Source organism: Dipodomys ordii, unplaced genomic scaffold (assembly GCF_000151885.1).
Source record: "Dipodomys ordii isolate 6190 unplaced genomic scaffold, Dord_2.0 Scaffold15, whole genome shotgun sequence".
Classification (NCBI taxonomy): Eukaryota; Metazoa; Chordata; class Mammalia; order Rodentia; family Heteromyidae; genus Dipodomys; species Dipodomys ordii.
The window spans coordinates 15,697,128-15,704,046 of NW_012267231.1; the positions used below are offsets into that span (position 1 = coordinate 15,697,128).

The following is a 6,919-nucleotide window of genomic DNA, read 5'->3' on the forward strand; positions in this document are numbered from 1 at the left end:
TTAGGTTTGGCATACCTTTGTCCCAAACCCACAGACCCTCCTGGGTCTTGCTACAAGCTACCCAATACATCATGTCCTGTGTCCTACACAAATGTGTGTGCCTTCTTGGTAAGGGGACAGTTGGTGGCTACATACATGGTAAATATAGTCTCCTCTGTGGCTTTGCCTTTTTGCTCTCTTAATGAAGAGTTCTTTTGATAAACAGTAGTTCATTTTAATAAAGTCAAATTATTGTTAAAATTACCAGTCTTACACTAGGCGCCCGTGGCTCACACCTGTAATCCTAGCTACTCAAGAGGCTGAGAGCTGAAGACTGTGGTTCAAAATCAGTCTGGGCAGGAAAGTCTTTAAGACTCTTAGCTCTAATAAACCACTCAGAAAAAGCTGCAAGTGGAGCTGTGGTTCAAGTAGTAGGGTGCCAGCTCTAAGCAAAAGAGACAGGGACAGCACCTAGACCCTGAGGTCAAGCCCCAAGACTGGCACCAAAAAAAAAAGCTAGAAGTGGAGGTATGGCTCAAGCGGTGGAGTGCCAGGTTTGAGCCAAAAGTTAAGGGAGTTCACAGCCCAGTACCAGGTACAAAAACAATAAAATTCAGTCTGGCCTCTAATTTGGCCTTGTGAGTAGCTTAAAGGTACCTGTTGTTAAGCCAGTTCCCAAACAATGAACATTTAACTTGTTCCTAATTTTTCCCATTGTCTAGTGTTTAAGTTCTTTCTGTTGTACTCTGCAGTCACAAGAGCCAATGTGCTCAATGAGCCATGTTCCACAGCGTCGTGTTCTAGTCATGATGTTAGGGCTTGCCTGCATTTGTGGCCAAATTACAAAGCTAACACGCACCCATTATGGCCCTGTGGTTCACTACTGTGAAATATACATTGAAAAATAAACTCAAGTGGTGGCAGTCAAATATTTACACTGGTATGAGTAAAGCAGAGTGAGCTCACGGCATGAATGACAGCATCGCTGCGTCAGACCCCAGCTCTATCATCTCTAGCATAAATGAAACTGAAGCCAGTTTTCACTCACTTGAAAAGTAGGAATCACTGTGAAAATGTAAATGGTAACTAGGGGTTCATCATATGAGAATATCCACTTAAAAAATACTGAGATGGGGGCTGGGAAGGTGGCTCAGTGGTAGAGCGCTTGCCTTGCAAGCCTGAGGCCCTGGGTTCGATTCCTCAGCACCACATAAGCAAAAAGAAAAAAAAAGCTGGAAGTGGTGCTGTGGCTCAAGTGGTAGAGCACTAGTCTTGAGCTGAAGAACTGAGGGACAGTGCCCAGGCCCAGAGTTTAGGCCCTATGACTGGACCAAAAACAACAACAACAACAACAAAAATACTGAGATGTAGTTTTTCCCTTAATTTGTTAAAAATATTTCCATAGCTGTACTGGGGCTTGAACTCAGGGCCTGAGTGCTGTCCTTTACTTTTTTTGCTCAAGTCTGGTGCTCTGCTACTTGAGCCACACCTCTATTTCTGGCTTTTTGTGTGTTAACTGGAAATAAGATTCTGATGGATTTTCCACCCTCGGTGGACCTCATACCATGATCCTCATGGTCTCAGCCCCCAGAGTAGCTAGGATTACAGGCATGATTCACCAGCACCCAGCTGAAGCCCCAGATTATTATTATTCTTTTTACCAGTCCTGGGGCTTGAACTCAGGGCCCAGGCACTGTCCCTGAGCCTCTCTGTGCTCAAGGCTAGCACTCTACCACTTGAGCCACAGCACCACTTCAGCTTTTTTTTTTTCTGTGTATATGGTACTGAGGAATCAAACCCAGGGCTAAGCAAGCCACATTTCCAGCCCTGAAGTCCCAAAGATAAGGTTTCTGAATCAGATTCCCAAATGGGAGCTTGCATGGTGGCATACACCTGTAATCCCAACCCCTCAGCTCTACGCCTCAATGACCAGGCACTGCCCTTTCACCAATGTTGGGTGGTTGCCTTCCCACAGAAACCAAAAATTCCCTATAGAGCCCACTGTGGCCCTTAACTCCATCTCCCCTTCCCTCAACTTTCCCAGTGCAGGGATTAAAGAAGCTGACTACCACCACCCCATTTGTCTGAATTTAAATCCAGACAGTTAGGTGAAGAGGGGATCCAGCAGGCAGATCCGTAGGATATCCCCTTGCAATAGGAAGATCAATAAGGTAACAGATAACATTTCAAGGGTGTCCACACCCCCCACCCCCACCCCATCACACAGGCCTCCCAAGGAACATGTTAACTTGACACACCTCCTTCAGTGACCCCTGTCACATTCTTTCTCAGCACAAGGTTACTATTTTATACCAGTTACTCAGCAGAGGATTTACACATGCAGATATAGACGCTCTGAGAATACCCCTGTAGCTCAGGGCAAGAAGAAACCCATGGGCTGGGAATGGGGATTAGGGGTGGAGTGCTTGCCTAGCATGCATGGAGCCCTGGGTTCGGTTCCTCAGTACCACATAAATAGAAAAGGCCAGTAGCAGCACTGTGGCTCAAATGGTAGAGTTCTCAGGGACAGTGTCCAGGCCCTGAGTTCAAGCCCCAGGACTGGCAAAAAAAAAAAAAAAAACGTAAAAGAAGAAGAAGCCCACACCATTGCTGGCTCAGAAGCTAATGCCTGCAATCCCAGCAACTCAGAGTTAGCGACAGGGAGGACTGCGATTCAAGGCTAGCTCAGACAGAAAGTGAGCCCTCCCTCCATCTCAACAAACAAGCCAGCATGGTGGAACTGTCTGCAACTACTGGAATTGCAAGAGGTAGGCAGATTATAGATCCCAGCTGACAGTAGGAAAGAAAAAAAAAGAAAACATTAAAGACCTCCTTATCTAAAAAAATAACCCCCAAAAAAGGCTGAAAGTGTGGTATATATGGTAGAGTACCTGTCTTCTAAGCATGAAGCCCTGAGTTCAAACCCTAGTATCATCAAAAAGAAAGAAATTTAATGAGAGACCTTACAGTAACGTAATAAAACAAAGGCCAACTACATAAAGATAAATAATGAAGTCTTCCCTCTTCAGCAGCTCTGAGTATGAAATCAAAACCATCCCAGTGAATGAAAAGAAAAAAATCCCTGTATACTAGTTTTCTTCTTTTTTTGTCAGTCCTGGGGCTTGAACTCTGGGCCTGGGTGCTGTCCCTCAGCTCTTCAGCTCAAAGCTAGCGCTTTATCACTTGAGCCACAGCACCATTTCCTGTGTTTTCAGTGGTTCATTGGAGATGAGGCTCACGGACTTTTGTGCCCGGGCTGGCTTTGAACCTCGATCCTCAGATCTCAGCTTCCTGAGTAGCTAGGATTACAGGTGAGAGCCACCAGCACCTGGCACCAGTTTTCTTTTATTGTAAAGAAGACCACTGGGTGCTGGTGGCTCACACCTATAATCCTAGCTACTCAGGAGACTGAGGCCTGAGGATTGTGGTTCAAAGCCAGCCCTGGCAGAAAAGTCTGTGAGACTCTTATCTCCAATAAAGCACCAGAAAACCTAGAAGTGGCACTGTGGTTCACATGGTACAGAGCTCACCTTGAGCTTTCATGCTGAGGGACAGCAGCCGGGCCCAGAGTTCCAGCCCCGCAACCAACAAAAAAAGAAAAGAAAACCATCTCAAAACTTACTGATGCTGAGTGTGGTTATTACACACTTGTAATCTTAGCACTCAGAGGAGATTGGAGGAGGCAGATAATGAGTTTGCTCTTAATCTGAGCTATCTAGCAAGACCCTATCAACAACAAAGCACTCCTGCATGGCAATTCACACCTGTAATCCCAGCTACTCAGGAGCAGAGATCAGAAGGATTGTGGTTCAGGCAAAAAGTTAATGATACCCTTTCTCAACCAACAAGCCAGGCATGGTGGTGCACACTTGTCATTCTAGCTATGTAGGAGGCTTAGGTAAGAGAACTGAAGACTGAAGCTTGCCTCAGGATAAAGTACCAGACCTTATTTGAAAAATTAAAAAAAGGGCTGGAGGAATGGTTCAAGTGGTACAGCATCTGCCTAGCAACCACAAGACCATGAACTTAAACCCCATTACCGTCTCAAAAAAAAAAAAAAAGGAAAGCACACACAACTATAAGCCAAACATTTTTCATTATTTTGTGGGTTTGCTGGGGAACTGTAGTGTCAGCTCAGTAGAAATTGGATATTCTAGAAGGGTCTGATTCAAATCTGATGACTGACAGGTTAATTGGTCTAAAAAGATCATACTTGTAATGCCTGGCAATTAGCTAGATGTCAAATGGCATAATGACCAAGCTAAAAAAAAAAAAAAAAGCAGCTTCAAACATTGGCAGGAAGCATGGCTCAAACAGTAGGTTAGGGCACCTACTTAGCAAATACAAGATCTTAAATTCAAGTGCCAGTATCAGCACGAAAAAGGGAGTGTTTTTGTTTTTGTTTTTTTTTTGGTCAGTTGTGGTGCCTGAACTCTGGGCCTGGGCGCTGTCCCTCAGCTCTTCAGCTCAATGCTAACCTCTAACAACTTGAGCCACTGCACCACTTCTGACTTTTTCGGCTTATGTGGTGCTGAGGAATCGAACCCAGGACCTCGTGTATACAAGGCAAGTATTCTATCATTGAGCCACCTTCCCAGCCCTGGAAGGGAGATTTTATACAGTAAGATGGCTAGCATTATAGCTGTTAGCCACTGGAACCCTGCTTCAAAGCTACATTTTTTTTTTTTTGGTCAGTTGTGGTGCCTGAACTCTGGGCCTGGGCGCTGTCCCTCAGCTCTTCAGCTCAAGGCTAGCACTCTACCACTGGAGCCACAGCGCCACTTCCAGTTTTCTGGAGATAAAGAATCTCAGGGACTTTCCTGCCCGGGCTGGCTTATGATCCTCAGATCAACCTCCTGAGTGGCTAGGATACAGGCATGAGCCACAGGCGCCCATCAAAGCTACTTTTCTCTAAAATAAATTCTCTATAGTAAACAGAGGTTTTGGTGGTGATTGGCATTATTGTTTCCCCTAAGGTCCCACATGATTGGCCCCTTGGTACTGCTCTAATCTCATCTTCCAGCCCCAATCCCATATATTCTGTGTTAACCGTAGGGATCTCCTTTCTATTCCTGCCTTGGGGAATTTAAATTTGGTCTCATCAACGGAGACACTTTCTACTATCAAGTCATTCCCAGCTTCTGTTTGAAAGCTCCTTCCTTATCACAGAGTTCTCTAACATCTAAAAATATCTGCTACCCCATTCCTCAGGTCAATCCCCTCAATCCCCACCCTCCTTTGTTCTTCATGGGTATCCCTTACACTCATTTGTTTTCCTGTACCCCAAACTAGTAAAGACCCTTGAGGGCACTGGGTGCTGTCCCTCAGCTTTTCCATTCAAGGCTGATGTGCTAACATTGGACCCACACTTCCACCCTTTTGCTGGTTAAGGGAGAAATCCTTTGCGCTTGCTTGCTTCAGCGGCCTACAAACCTGTGATCCTCAGATCTCAACCTCCAGAATGGCTAAGATTACCACCAGGAGTCCCTACACCCAGCCTGCCCCAGTGAGTGCTGGGATTGCAGGCAGGTACTGTCAGGCCTGACTACAGTACCATTTTCTATGACAAGGTGCAAGTATGGAGAGATCTGTTGGTCCTTGTAGGGTTGGGGGGCTTAGTTAGAGACATGGGGAGTGTTAGGGCGTGAGTCCAAGTGGGATTATAATCAGAATTATGTGTCCTTAAATGAGTGGGGGAGGTTAACAGATAAAGTAGGGGCTCTGGCAGATTAGAGGTTCTGATAAGGTTGAAAGAATAATTACTGCCGTGTGCCCCGGTGGCCCAGGAGGCTGAGACCTGAGGATCAAGGTTCAAAGCCAGCCCGGGCAGAAATGTTCCCGTGAGACTCTAATCTCCAACCTCAAAAACGGGGTAGTGGTGCTGTGGCTCCAGCGCTAGCTAGAGCATTAGCTCTGAGCACAACGAGGATCAGGGACGGCGTCCAGGCTGGGTTCAAGCCTCACAACCGATCAAAGCAAAGAGAAGTCGGCAGCGAAGCCCGGAGGATCAGCAGGCTGTGCGTGGCCGTACGAACCGATTCACGACGAGCCCGAGGCCCAGGTGACCAGGCCCGGGGTTTAGTCAGAGACGACGCCCGCCGTGGCATGGCTTCTCCACCCGAGCTCCGACACAGCCGGCAGGTGCACAGCCGCCAGCGGCCCTCACGTCTGCCAGGGGGCGCTGGGGACCCGATGGTCAGGACACACATCCCGGGGGGGGGGTGTCCCCGGGGGGGGCGCGGCACCCGAGGGGACGATCCGGCCTCGGCCCTAGACGCGCAGGCGTCCCGGGAAAAGCCGCCACGCCGAGAGAAAGGTCGGCCTCGCGGCAGAAACCCGGGGAGGATCGCCAGCCCCGTCGGCGACCGCGAGTGCCCAGGACGCGCCGCCGCACGCGCGCACCCCGCCGAGCGCCTCCCGACTCCCCGCGGAGGAGCCCCACCCCCGGAAGTCCTTTTTGTTCCGCCTCCCTACTGGCTGAGCCTTCCGCCCGCCTCAAGCCACTTCCGCTCTCCACTGGGTGGGCGGGCCCGTTCCTGGGCGGAGCTTCCGTCTCGCCCCGCCCCCAGCTCCATTTTTAGCGTCTTCCGGTACCGGGCCACACCCCTTCCTGGAGCCCCGCCCCGGGCCGGCGGCCCCTCAGGCCCCGCGGCGCCGCTTCCGGTGAGGGCCCCGCCCCGGCTGTGGCTCCCGGCTGCTGAGGAGTCGGCGACGTCGCTGAGGCGCCGGGGCCTGAGTGGCCGCCTCCTCCCCGCTAGCTGACCGGGCCCGGGGCGCCCCGCGCAGGTAAGCCGCGCGGAAACACCTTCCGCGCCGAGACGCGGCAGGTGGCGGGGACCGGGGAGGGCGGAGAGGGCAGGTGTGTCCCGGAGGCGCGGAGGCGCCGGTACCGCTGAGGAAAAGTGAGGCTGGCGGGGGGCGGGTGGGGGAGGGCCCGGGG

General features: G+C 50.0%; 1 protein-coding gene across 2 annotated transcripts in view; it reads left to right on the forward strand.

Annotated features, from left to right (window-relative positions):
• The first annotated feature begins 6,672 nt into the window (after positions 1–6,672).
• Positions 6,673–6,919, forward strand: part of Arid3b (AT rich interactive domain 3B (BRIGHT-like)) — a 45,522-nt gene continuing 45,275 nt past the window's right edge. For both annotated transcript variants that reach the window (XM_013011961.1, XM_013011959.1), the window contains exon 1: positions 6,673–6,765. The gene's annotated coding sequence lies outside the window, so the exon portion shown is untranslated. The remainder of the gene's footprint in view (positions 6,766–6,919) is intronic.